Genomic DNA, 1,564 nt, shown 5'->3' with positions numbered 1-1,564 from the left:
GTTCAGTACCTGGTGGAAGTACACAGTGGTTTGGATCCCACTTTAAAGTGTAGGTCTAGTCCTGATTAGCCTTTCTGTGTGACAAGTGGACAGACCAGCGGCAGTGCCAGGATTAATCATCAAGGGGTACTGAGGGGGTGCGGAATGAAATTTAGGGGGTGCGATGCTGAAAATAAGGAAAACCATGAAACACGCATGCAACCTTTCAAAAGTGGGGAGCAAGGTGACAAAACAGGGGGGGGGGGGGGCAAGGACAGTTTAGCATAGTGGGAGGGCAAAATTCAGGTGTAACTGCATCCCTAATCGACGCTACTGATTAACAAAAATTACTGACTGAAATAAAATTGTATGTGTGAAATATAATAACTTTAGATTGACATTCAGTTTCCAGGCAGGTTGTGTTCCCATTGCCTTCTGCCTGGACTTACATGATCGTATGTATTAAGACTTATACTCCAAAAAAGTGGTCGTACAGTGCAAACATTCAGATACACGTTGCAGTCTTATTGAGCTATGTAGTGAAATAAAAAAAATGAAATTATCCTTGTCTTTAAAAACACGATTTTTTAACCTTTTCAATATAACCAATGGAGGTACCAAATACATAGTACATTGTACATTCCATCTGTCACTTCAGGACAAAATGCAAAATGCACAGCAACTTCGTCTTCCTTAAAATCCCTTCTGCCGCAGTATCCCCAACAACGAACTGTAAAATTTCTTCGTGAACATTGGGACTTTTTCTAACGGCTTTTGAAAAAATGCACAGAACGTATTAACAAGAAAACTACCCTTTATGTTACAACTTGTGTTAAATGAAGGGCTCGGGTGTAAAACATGGTAAGTGACATTTTGAAAAGGTTATTAGAAGCTATACTTTAGATAAATTGTTTTTGTGTTGTGTTCACCAATTTCAGAAGGCTTCACTGAGTCCAATGCAAATTGTATGCATTGTAACTAGAAAATAACCAAAATGCCACTTACCATGTTTTACACCCGAACCTTTCAAATAATTTCCAGAGGACGACTTGGTGATACCTTGAAAGCAACTGAACTTTTTGCTCCAATGTCAGGAAGAACCAATAAGCGGAAAATAAACCGTTCATCAACAATGCAAAAGAAAATGAAAGAAATATATAACTCACATTAATCTGTAGGTAATTATCGAAAACCACAAACAGACCACTTGAAGAAACAAGGAAGAAAAAATTAATAACAACAATGCTGACGAAAGAAAAAAAACGGCTGCCGATCTTTATAGAGGCTGCCACCAGTACAGGAAAGTATATATATCGGCACCTTTTTCAGTGTTTGCCTGATGCATACAATAATAACGGACTTATTCAGTACCTAACATTCGACGCTCAATATGACGACATGACATAATATGACACTCTAAGGGTTAGTGTTTTCAGTTGAATGTTGGGGGTGCTGAAGGGGGTGCGGAAGAAAATTAAGGAGTGCGCAAGCACCACCTCGTGCCCTCCTGGTGCCACCCCTGGAACAGACTTAAAACAATACTTTAAATTCAAATACTTAAGCTAATTTATTTTTAACTGATCTT

This window comes from Lepisma saccharinum, chromosome 6 (assembly GCF_977018435.1).
Source record: "Lepisma saccharinum chromosome 6, izLepSacc3.1, whole genome shotgun sequence".
Lineage (NCBI taxonomy): Eukaryota > Metazoa > Arthropoda > Insecta > Zygentoma > Lepismatidae > Lepisma > Lepisma saccharinum.
This window is presented reverse-complemented; position numbering follows the sequence as displayed.